The sequence below is a fragment of the Xiphophorus maculatus genome, chromosome 5, assembly GCF_002775205.1.
Source record: "Xiphophorus maculatus strain JP 163 A chromosome 5, X_maculatus-5.0-male, whole genome shotgun sequence".
NCBI lineage: Eukaryota > Metazoa > Chordata > Actinopteri > Cyprinodontiformes > Poeciliidae > Xiphophorus > Xiphophorus maculatus.
The window spans coordinates 15,882,744-15,895,264 of record NC_036447.1 but is presented as its reverse complement, the minus strand read 5'-3'; positions in this window follow the sequence as shown (position 1 = coordinate 15,895,264).

Below are 12,521 nucleotides of genomic sequence, written 5' to 3'. Positions count from 1 at the left end.
CAGAGCTTCTGGTAAATGGAAAATTATTTAGCATGCATTTCAATGTGAAAGAAGCTGCAATTTTCTCAAACTTTAATCCTTTATTAACAAAACTAATCTTTAGAACCAAACACAAGGCTTGAGGTGAATCAAGAACTCGATTACTCACATTCCCTTTATAAATGCTGTGTGTATCCCGTAAGATACGTAGGTAATGTTTTCTGCTGAAAAGCTGAATGGAAGTAGAAACAACATGGTGGGTGGAAACATTGTAATATCAACACATAAATGTGGAGGTTGGGCGCCAGAAGAGAGAACAATGTGGTGCTGGGGTCATATTCCTCCTTTGACTTTCTGTGCTCATGCAGTCGTTTAGCTGCATGTTTATTATCTTCATGGCCCGTCTCTTAGTATGCAGCCTCAGTTCCCATGTAGTAATGGGAAGGGAGGGGAGAGTCATATCTGGGGCCTCCTGTTAATTGAACGCAGCACTGGACCCCAAGGTCTGCCTCTGTGACGTTTCCTTAATCCACGGCTGTTTAACGCTGGCTGTGCTTGAGTAATTAAGCAGATAATCTTCAATTAAGCCAAGCTCGACCCGGCAACCCCCAACTCGAGACAGATGGGCTCGAAGCGCACGGCTCCTCGTTCCCATGATAAATGCTACGTTGCCCTGCAGTGCAACCAGAGGGCTACCATGTTTCAGGTTTGTCTTTTCATCGTGGTCATTGTTCACCTCTGAACTCAAGTGTGGATATTTAGCATAGGTTTTTGTGTCTAATATTTAGTGTTATACAGTGAATTTTCTATTTTTAATTGAACGTAAACAAGCTTATGAACATTTTTCAAGACTGCAGAGTATAATTTCATAACATGAACTAGTGCATCTTTTAGATATATACAGTACATTGCAATAATGGAAAACTCATTTTGATTCCCTTTTGTGGGCATGTGTAGTCTGTTAGTTGCACAAATAATGACAAAATCTTTAAGTGTTAATAAATATTAAATGGATGATGAAGATCCTTGCTGTGCTGACTATTTCAGACGTTTTAATAAATAAATAAATCTTGGCTGCGTTCAAAAGTCATATCACAGGTGATGTCTGGGGCTTGACGGTAATTCAAAATAAACCATGTGATTCTAATTAAAAAGGTATTATAAATGCATGGACTGATTTAAAAGCCCAACTGAGATTAACCACGTCAGAAACCGGTTCTAGGTGTGTTGGTCCACGCCTTATTGTCAGGATATTAAAAAGTGTATTTTGCCTGAAAACTGAATTCATATGGAGATCACCTTATCAATAAAAATATAACCACAACCTACGATTTAGAGTTATTTATCCAAAATAGTCAAGCTGTACATGATGCAGAACTACTATAAGATACTATATTTGTATGGCTAAATGCAGTTCAACAAGTCAGGAAAACACAACACTGAAAGAAACATATTATTTGTATGTGACAATGAGCCCTTTAATGAAACATCAAGTTCTGCAAAGACTTTGACGTAAGTGTTTTGCACCTATGTATTTAATAGCATGTGCCTACTGGGATGAGGGAGTTAAAATGTAGAGTATATAAATACCCACAACTAATAAATAATTAGCTGAATCAATCAGAAAATTTTTTCATCTGCCCTCCTGTTGAAGCCACTTCAAGCATTTGGCATGCTGAAATTAGTAAAAGTTCATCAGTGCATACAGACTGTAAAGTGTGCACAGAGTGTAAGAAAATATAACCTGACAAATAAAACACACATGCACGCACACGCACACACACACACAAACTGTCATCATATGTCATGTTGTAATGTTATTCCCCCATCAAAAACGTACCTGCAGTGTTGCTTTGATTCTTTCATAAATGTTTGATAAATCCTTGAATCTCCTGTGGCAGCCATTCAGGAGCGCCACACATGCTGCATATTTCTACAAAGCTCCTCCTTGGAGCTGAAATCTCTAGCCTGTCTTCTGCAAGGAGGCCTTCTTTACTTAGTTCCTCCAAACTAGCGGCAGCAGCAATTAGCAAACACCTGGTGGAAATGCAAATCTGCTGCGTTAATCTTATTCAGTATGTCTCAGTCCAGCGCTGCTAAAAACGGTTGTAAACGGCTTAATGGACAGACATTGTTGTAATGACGTGCTGAAGGCAGTGTGTTGGAAAGATTGGGAGCTTTTTTAAGAGGCAGAGACCAATTTCAAGGCATTAAATTGTAAAGTCAAATTTCTTTAAACTGATGTATATAGCATTTTTCTAAAAATTGAAGGTAACTTGATTGTGCTATAAAAGGTGTCTGAAAAATATGTAATTCAGGCCATTTAAATTATTCTGATTATTTTTGGGTTTGACATGCTTGGTAGACTACATGTTATTGTTTCTTTTTCTTTTTTGTCAGGATTAATGGTTTTAGTCCAATCTATTTATCAGAACTGTTTTCAAACTTCACACCCTGCAGAGCTCCTAGGTCTTAAGGGAAAGAATTTGCTTTAGAGCCAAAGGTGAAATTTCAATTTTAGGTCTTCACCTTTGCCATTTTGAAAACCTGACGACCACAAACACACTGAATGTATTTGTATTTCATTCTTTGATTTATTCGCTTTGAATGTAACCTAAATTTAATTGACATTATGTCTCATTTAATTAGCCTTTTGCTCATTTTTAAACTTACCAATGTGTGTGAATAAAAGAAGCATACCTAAACAAATAGCATGAGTTACAATGCAGTATATAAATATCGCAGCTAAGTGTTATATCTGGAATTGTTTTTAACTTCACCTGTTGCTACACATAGGTTCTGATATTTTTCGTACAGAAGGAATGAAGCACGTAATAAATCGCCCCTTTTTTTGCAATGAAAAATTGGTATTTAAATTTCATATCACAAAAGCAAAGATTTAGGATGCCTTTTGTGATCTTACTGCCATTCCGGCTTCAAACTGAAAATCCTCACGAGCTTATCGGAGCTGCTTGCACTCTCACACAACCCTCTGCCTCCCCCTGTAACCAGTCCTGTTTCCACAGCAATAATTAAGCCATCAAAGCCTGTAACCGTGCCCATCCTCTGTCTCTAAGGTGAGAACACAGGCACACGTCAAGTGGAACGCAGTCATCCGCGTGCCTCTTTAAAGGGGAAGGCACAAGGAAGAGGAAAACAGAGAGAAGTGTGTGCTTGCGCAAGTGTGTGTGCATGTGGTGGGCTTTTGCCAGAGCAGCTGCGATGGGCTGGAAGACAAGCAGGTGTGACGTAAGTCTAATTCTTCCTGCACCACTTCAACACAGATTCACAAAGAGCCGTTTCTGTTCAATTCACAGCTCGGGTCTCAGACCCCGTCCATGCAGAGGCACGATTAAATGTATTTGTCATTTAAACTTGGCAAGGATCCGCTATATTGGGAGGTCAAAAACAATCATTTTTTAAACCAAATCCATCACACCAAGACAGAGACAAAACTTAACAAGAACACACTCCTTAAATGTCTTTACTGGTAAGACTGGTTTTCTTGATTTTTACATACAGCCCAGTCCCGATTGTAAATCACTATCAAATGTGAAGGTCCCTTTAAGACAGCTTTATTCTGGATTTTGTAAAACTGTTGCATGGACGGAGGAGTCCAGTTCAGTATTGGTTAAGCAAATCTTGAAACCTTTACTTGGCAGGTTGCCACATTTCAGAATGTCACCGCGTCCAAGGTCTGACAGTGGAGGGAAAAACCTGACAGGCCTCGTTCTGCCAGATACTGGGACAAGGGGACCAAACGCAGACAGACATGACATGGACACTCACCTCAGCACCAGATTAGACTGACCTTGTTTAAGATGGACTTCTAGTTTAATGGGAAAAGCTGAAAAAAAAGTATCATAGATCATAAGTTTTATAACATTTCCTTTGTTGAAGCTGATTTGAAATAAAGAACTAATAAAAAAAAACTAATAATTGGATCAGTTAAACCTGGTTCTGCATTTTAACAATGATTCTTGGATTTAGAGTTTGTGTTCTGAGAAATCTGTTAAGCCACTTCTCAAACCTTTCTGTAAAGTCAGTCAAGCTCAGCTTAGCTAGTTTGCTAGCTGTAGAACAACATGTTGTGACCATTCTGTTTTTGCTTTACTGATGTGTCATAAAATGTTATTATTTAAGAAATAAAATCTACCCACCCAAAAACCATGTTCCCTATGAAAATGACTCTAGTGACATCACATGAAGCATAAGGCAGGCAGTTAGAATTGATTTGGTTCATCCTTTTGATAAATTTCACCTCGTTTAAATGAATACCTCCTTCAAAGTGTTGCTTTTAAGGAAAATTGAGAACACAATATATTAAATCTCACAACAGTAAAAGTTTTGAGACTGTAATTGGACTTTAATGCTCCAGAATCTATGTGTAAATTTGTCAAAAATAATTTGTGTTATCCAATACTAGCCAATCGGAGCCCCCTGCGATGCCATCCACAAAAATGCAAAGAAAGCAGAAGTTGCAGTGTTTTCTTTCTTTTATGTGGTTTTTAAAAACGTTATTAAAACCACGCTTCAAAACCAGACTTGTTTGTACATTTGCTAATAGAACAAAGATTTGATCATAATATTCATCATGAATTTGTGAGAACAAAGGGAAAAAAGAATGCTTAGTTTATGGCCTGAAATCTTCAGGTCTCGTTTTCGCTAAGCTTAAAAATACATTTTCTAAAATAAATAAATTAATTAATTAAATAAAATACCTTAAATAGGGTTAATATGTTACACAGCTCGGCATGTTAATGACATTTCTAATAATCTTCATTGTCACTGGCAAGTTTTTCTCGCTAGTCCAGGCTCTCTTATAACTCTCTAAACGCTGAACCAAACATGCAAGCAAGTCAAAGCTTAAAAGCCACACGCAGGGGGCTCGCACAGCTTGTTCGCTCTCAGTCTTTGGTGGCTTGCAGTGGACTCCTGTTCTTTATCGGCTGGTTGCGTCCCTTCTTGTTCCTGACAGCTCCTAATGGCTGTGGGAGACCTTGCGTAATTAGAACGCAAGCCTGCCGTGACGCCTGTCTCCTAGAAGCCTACCTCCCGTCCCCCTGCTTCAACCTTCCTGATATTTTCCTGCACCACCACAAGCCCACACACACTCACGCACGCACACACGCACCCACACGCACGCACTCACGTCATCAACATCACTCCTCCACCTCCTCTGTCTCTTTTATTCCCTCCCTGCCCCCTGAATGGCTGCCGTCTGCTCTCTCTGGCGCAGTGCCCCCGGTGGCAGCGCGTGTGCGGCGTATCCCTGTGCAGCTGTACCTGAGGGATGTAATTATCCAGGCGAGCAGCCTGAGGAAGGGCTGCGTGTTATAGAGCGTTTCTGCATGTTGGAGGCAAAATATCCTGACCACACCGTACCAAAAACTTAGTCACGGTCCATCGGAGAATCTGCCCCCAAAACAAGAGGAGATTTTACATTTAAAATCTTTTCTGCGATCTTCAATTCATTGTCTATTTCCCATCTTGCCATTTTTCACGTCGTATTCTATTCATCCTCCTGTTTTAACCCACCTCAGTGGGTCACCAACAAAGTTTAATGAAACCCAAGCCTCCACAAACCTCTGACTTACACAAGGCGGCAGCGCCGCATTACATCCAAATATCTCTTAATAATTCCAGCCGTACAATTGAAATGAATTGGCTGCACCGGGGATTAGGTAATGACTGAGCCAAGGAGAGACCGGAGCGGGAGAGAGGGAATAATTATTCTCGTTTTCTGGCAGCGCGCAGAGCGGCGGGCATGTAATGCTTCACCTGTAAGGAGGAAGGGAGGAAAGCCATTTGTGGATGACTGGGATTTCATGCATCTCATTGAAGGTGGTGGTGGTGGTGGGTTGAAATCGGGCAGGCTTGTCTTTTTTTACGATCTATCAACAATTTGATAGTTCGCTTCTGGACGGAGTAAATGAATCTCCCCGTAATTAATTCTGCACTACAGGTGCTGATGATGTGCTGATAATCGGGCAGAGGTATGTGGTCTCCAGTCAAAGCTCCTGCAGGAAAAGAGATATAACCTTTGTCTCGGGGACGGCAGATATACGAGCCAGGCGAGTGCTAAGGATTACACACCGAGGTCCTCGCTGAGAGATGGAGAGGGTGGATGATGGTGCGTGGGGGTGGAGCGGGGAGCAGGCTGTGACCGTAGAATAATTTCAGCCTCTCTCCCTCCCTGGAGACCACATGCTGTCTGAGCCAACCCCCACCCTCACCCCACCTTTGCCTCCCCCACCAATCTCCTAACTGCCTGCCGATGCCGGATGTCTCCTCTTCTCCTCCTCGGCGTGGTGGGGAGGGTGAAGGTGGTGGTGGTGGTGGTTGGGGGAGTCAGGTTGCTGCTGTTAAGTGCTGCAGCAAATCATCCCCGCATTAAGAATCTGGGCAATTAGCACCGTGGCGCGTCGTTCCAGACACCCCCTCACGCAACACATCCCCGCAAAACCGCTGAGAATCCTTCATGGAAGAAGCATAAACATTTATTTATTTATTTATTCTTGGATATTTCTATCATGTTTTTTCTCTCTCTCTCTCTCTCTTTTAATATTTTCAAATTTAGGCATACATTTTTCATGCTTAAATGAAAAAAATATTTAAAAAATACTGATAATTTTAAAACTCTTTAAGATCAAACGGTTTAGTTTCATTTAGACATTTTCATCAGGCAGCCGCCAAAAACAATAACCCACGTCCACTTAGGAGGAAGATGCAAAGCCGCAGTTGCGGTTCCACCTTAAGGAAGGTACCTTAAAAGATTATCTCGGTTATTTCACCGCCACTGAGCCGGCACTAATAGTCCAAGGCAGATATTGAAGAGCAGCGCGGGGCCGCAGAGATCTATTAGAAATTCCCATCTACGCGCCTCATACATATTGATTTCTGACACCAAGCAGCAATGAAAGGCCCAGGGGAATAATATATTTAGCAGGGTTTGCAGTGAGGAGGTCACAGAGTGCATAAAGATTAGCTGCACAGACCCCCTGACAGGACGATGTGTGAGCACCAAATTGTGAGCCAGCGCACACTCAGCTGGACATGCACGCGCCCGCATACAAATATATGCATCTGTGTATCCTGTACAGGCGTTGCCAGTGGAGGATTTTCTGCATCTCTATGACATTGGAGCCGAAAACAAGGGAATGGTCCGCTTTTAAAATGATCACGCGGGTGTGGATGAAATGCAAGTGCACAAAAATCTGTTTTTGGGGGGGAGTATTTGAACAAAAATGTACATTATTTTGGAAATACTGCCAGATTACCAATCCACCCCAAGTTCAGTTGTGTTCTGTTCAGTTTGGTTGGCTTTCTTGAGAAGCTAAAATGTGGATTTTCTATGTATTTCATGCGATAGACAAACATAGAGTTCTACATACCTGTGACAAAGAAGAAAATTTAGCTTCTACATTACCTTAATGCATCGCAAGGCGTGCATTAACAGGAAAAGCAACCAAGAGCTGCTATGGTAACTTTGGAGGAGCTTCAGAGAGTCACAGCTCAGGTGAGGAATCTGTCGACAAGTCTTGAAGTCTTATGCCTGGTTCACACAAAAAGATTTTAAAATTGTCAGCCAATTTTCCAAACCTAAGAGACCCCACACATGACAATAAAAAGAATCTTAATGACAGGTTCGGTTGTCCGGTGTGTGGTGTACAACCACATGGCAGGAGCAACACACCACACATGAACCAATTCCACTCACCAATGTTCAGATGTCTGCTTTCGGATTAGCTACAATCAACAAGCTGCATTGCCTACTGCAACATCGGGTAAAGACAATCCAATGTTGAATATTTTAGATCGGAGCAGTCCCAATGTTCTTCAGTGAAAACCATATCACTCTTAGCACCGCACACATCACGAATATCTCTTAAGATAATCTTAATAGCCATCCTGATAAAATTGTTGGAAGGGGACAATTGGGACAGAAATTGTCATTAAAATCTTGCAGCATGAACTAGGCTATATGTAGATAAGGGAAGTCTCATTTGCTATTCACCCCAAACCACCTCTACCTGTAGAAGAAGATGCTCTTACATGTAATTTTGTTCTTGATGAGACCAAGATTATTTTTTGTCTTTTTCTTTGTGGTTTAAATGCAAATTGTTGCAACTCTCAATATCAATGGACATCATTTTTATGGTCGTTTGAAGTTGGCCAGTATTCATTTTGCCAAGAAATTGTTTTTGAATTGTTGACTATTTTTATGAATATTTATTTACCACTTTCACTTTTCAACCTCAACTTCACACTGTTTAGACAGACAACAATGTCATGGTTTTTGACGTGTATTCAACCAAATTCTACTCTAGGTGGGATTGTTTAGACCTTTTATATAAAAACAATGGAAGACTATGTAACATTTTCTTCCCACTTCTCAATTGCCCACTTATTTGTCTTGGTTTACAACATAAAATCTTCACATTTGCAAGCTGCAGCGCTTGTCATTACTAACATCTAGAATCATAGAACCATCAGTTGGTGAGCAAACTTATTAAAGTACACATATAAAAGTAGATACAATGTGGTGGCTGCTTTAGTTTTCACAGACAATTGCCAAAATGACATTGCCCTACTCAAGTCAAGTTTCTTGTCTGCATTAGAGACCTTGTCTGAATAAAAGCTGAGTTGTCAGAAAAAAGGGAAGGAGGCTAGAAGAAAATTCTTCCTTAAATTCTGGGAACAGCTAAATTTTTACAATTTGTTCGCTCAAAGCCACTTGCATTTTATTTAATTATTCATGTAGAGTCAACTAATTCAGGGACAAATATGCTCAAACTTAATAAAAAAAACAAACAAACATATTTTCTCATTAGTTAAGACAATACCTAATCTACTAAGCTTCAGCTTGATGGAGCACTCAGCAGGTTCCCACAGGTGCACACAGATGAATATTTAAAGTTTAAAACCAGTGTTTTTATTTGCGTTGGGAATGTTTGGGGAGTATGTTTTCCAGTAAAATCAATTTTAAGCCGTCACAGAAATGCCAGACAAACACGTTCCCTTCAGTGTAGTTTGAATCAGATAAACTAGCCCGGGCAGTTCCTCCAGATGGGATTTGTTGAACTACGTTTTTCGTGACTGTAATGCAGTCCTAGTTGAAATATTTCCCGAACAGGGATCTAACCTTGGGAAGGAAATGAGAAACTACAGTTCACATTGACTAAGTTAAAGAGCCCCACGAATGTAAATTAATTTGATCTCCAGGAATATTACATCATATAGGACAATGACTTCTTCTAAAGTCTGCAACTTTTCTTAACCAAAAAAAGTTTATAAGTTGTCATCTTAGAATGAACATAAGATATATACAGTCTCTTATTTTGGGGATTTTATACAAGAGTGTAATAAAAAGGATATGGAATTTAACTTTAACCTCAAATGTAAAATAAACATCTGATTTCATACATTTATTACCTTTCTCTTTTTAAAAAAAATCAAATTGTGAAAAACTAAGTACACCCTTGATGCTTCCACAGGATTTAAAACAGGTGCTGCTTTTAAAATGCTCTTCATTAATGACTAATGATTAATTAAGTTGAACTTGATTGAATGACAAGTCAATTTCCTTCTGCCTATGATGTGAAAGTAGAGATGTTTGGCCATGTTTGTAGAGCTCCATAATTGACACAAACTAACCACATCAGCACAAATCCTGCATACCAGCTGCAACATACAGTACAGACCAAAAGTTTGGACACAACTATGTGTCCAAACGTTTGGTCTGTACTGTATGTTGGGGGACGGCTGATGTTCTGGTGCTGACGACCATTGGACCAAGCTCTCTGTCAGACCTGTGTTCAGATTTAGCAGCAAACAGTGCAGTCTGACGTCTTCTGGGTCAGGATTAGAATTACTCCAATATCACCATGTTTTTCAGTAACAAGTAATATAACACGTTACTGTTTCTAAACCAGTAGACAGATTACAGTTATCTTTCCAAGCCACTGCCCAGACATGGTGTAGTACAGAAAATTCTGCCCTTTAATATGGTTGACCCGACTGGCTGCCATTTTTATGTTGAAGCGGCGGGAGCTATTGTCTACAGTTAATGAATGTAACTAATAAAGTAACTTATAATCTAACTTAGTTACTTTTGGAATCAAGTAGTAAGTAAAAAAGTTACTTTTTTAAAGAATCAGTATGTTTCATGGTAACTGTGGCACCACTGGGTGGGAGACATGGTGGATTATCATCAGGAGTTTATCATGGTGAGCTTGCACAGTGTGCTCTATTCAAGTCTTATTCCATTTTTGACTTGAAAGGTGTGGCTGAAAGCTTTAAATGGCAACTCCCAACAATGTCAAGGTCCAGACTTTGTGTGCTAAAGCGCTTTTTGTGTCCACACTTCCTCTCCTTCTAACATCTTCCTCTTTTGCTTAAACTGTGACTGTGAGTGGAGATGATGGTAGTTTGGTGGTGGTGTTACAATGAGCCTGTACAGGTGAAAGGGTAATTGTTTTATATGAGATCAGGCCAGAACGAGCACTGTTGTGACCAGTGCGGAGGGACAGTCCAACCCCTCTGCAGGAGCACTTAACATCAACCCTCTTTGCACCCGTGCTCCTCACCCGTCCCTTCTAGCTTCCAGCTCTTGCTTATTGCTCAGTGCCATTACCGCTCTGCCCTTCCCCCCTCCTTCAGAACACCACTCAGCAACCTCTTCAGAAATTACAATCACTCTGGGTTTAGGCAATTTGACCAACTGCAAGACCTGCATGTTGGGATTGGAAACGGGAGGTGGGGGCTGCGGGTGTTGGAACTGCAAGGTTAGACTTGGAAACAGGACAGGAATTACATTTTTAAGTCAGGGGCTGAAGCACTGAATGGTGCTATGAAACCATAGGAGGGCACTGAGAATTATACTATTTTAAATAAACCAATCTTTTATACAGAAGAGGTAGATTCCTGTGTCTTGATAACACAGAGCTTGGTCTTGATAACACAAGAGTTCTCTGTCATCAATAAATGATGACAGAGAACAAACAACTGCAGTGAAGTTATTAGGAAAAACTGAGTACCCTCCCAAAAAATGTCTGGGTGATGACATCTTCTCATTTCAAGAGGAAATCCAACAGATAATTTTCAGCGTTCATACATCATGTTTATTGTCTTTAACCCCTTAAAATACACTGCTCAAAAAAATAAAGGGAACACTTAAACAGGTGTTTAACACTTAAAGTGTTCCCTTTATTTTTTTGAGCAGTATATATCCCAATAACTAAAAATAAAGAATGCAATAAAAATGTTCATTAATTTCTAAGCTTAACAATAGTTTGGCCCTGGAAAAAGAAAAAACACACGTGAATTCCACACAGAGTGTATCATAGGTTCTGCTTCCTTGTGCCAATCATATAAGTGATGATGGTGTCCAACTAGCAATCACTGCCCAAAGGTTCAACAGAAGCAACCAGGACAAAATGAGAAAGGTGTGGATAAAAATGACAAAAAGTTGCTTTGCTGTGATCAATATAGAAAGCCATGTGCAAAGTGGGTCCACACAGTAATAGTTTCTGATAATCCCCAAATATTTGTTTCACCTATGCACAACAATCAGATTGGATTGGAAGTGGAAATGTAGTGAAACGTCTCAGTTTGGTGAAATACCAGTGTAAATACATCGTTCATACAGTATATTTCATCATTCTGTCTGATTGGACCGGGTTTACCTTCAAGCATTATATTGCAGGCACAGACTTGGCATAAAAGAAGACAAAGATTTCTAGTCACAGTCTTTCGGCCTGGTGGATGAACTACATCATTGTACTTAAACAGAAGGAAATTGAACTTGGAATAAGATCAATCAGTATTGGCCAGATTTCTCTTAGTTACATAAAGTGGACACCGGTTCATGATCCCTTTGAAAATAACATCTTTCAAACCTGAGTACTTGTCATATCTTTACTATACACACGGTGGTGTTGTAATGTGTTGTATTGAATTGTAGTATTTAATGCAAGGGTGCCCAAAGTCGGTCCTCGAGGGCCGGCATCCTGCACATTTTAGTACTCTACCTGGTAGTACCAACAACCTTTTCAGTACCCAGTGTTCTTCTTAGGCCTCTAACGAGCCATCATTTGATCCAGGTGCGTTAAACCAGGGAGAGAACTAAAACATGCAGGATGCCGGCCCTCCAGGACCGACTTTGGGCACCCCTGATTTAATGCAATAATTGGCATTTTTATTTTCTTAAATACCCTATTATTGTCTTTAAAACAATGTTTTTTGCATGGGGCTGTGTAAGGTTCCTAAGTTATACTGACTGACAAATAGGATGCTTGCAGGTTTTGTTCATGCAGATGATTACTCTGAGTTACGTTCAATAACCTTTGGTTGTGAAGCACTATCTGTTGGAATGACGGTAATGTTGCACTGTTTTGTATTCTGAATGTTAAACAGCAACAGTTGGATTTATGCTATTGACGTCTATGTAGGTGAGAGGGAAGGTTTGTTCCCTCTCACCTGGATTTGATAAAAAAAAAATATTTCAGATGTTAGAAACTTAGTACTAGATTCTAATTTTG